The sequence below is a fragment of the Colobus angolensis genome, unplaced genomic scaffold, assembly GCF_000951035.1.
Source record: "Colobus angolensis palliatus isolate OR3802 unplaced genomic scaffold, Cang.pa_1.0 Scaffold25, whole genome shotgun sequence".
Classification (NCBI taxonomy): domain Eukaryota; kingdom Metazoa; phylum Chordata; class Mammalia; order Primates; family Cercopithecidae; genus Colobus; species Colobus angolensis.
In genome coordinates, this window is record NW_012115710.1 from 399357 (window position 1) to 399783 (window position 427).

Consider the following 427-nt stretch of genomic DNA (forward strand, 5'->3'; position numbering starts at 1 on the left):
AGTGGCTTGCACCTGTAATCCCAGCACTCCAGGAGGCTGAGGTGGGCAGATCACCTGAGGTCAGTAGTTTGAGACCAGCCTGGCCAACATGGTGACACCCGTCACTAATAAAAATATAACAAAATTAGCTGGGCATGGTGATGTGTGCCTATAATCGTAGCTACTCGGGAGGTTGAGGCAGGAGAATTGCTCGAACCTGGAAGATGGAGGTGGCCGTGAGCCACAATCATGTCACTGCACTTCAGCCTGGGCGATAGAGCAAGACCACGTATATTTGAAATACAATAACATTATCATAATATAATAATAATGATGATAACAAAAATTATAACCATTTTTACTAAAAACACCTGTTTCACAAGCCTCTCCACAGTAACACCACAGTCTCCATGAGCTTAATGTGCTAAGAATGGTTTAATGAATCTCC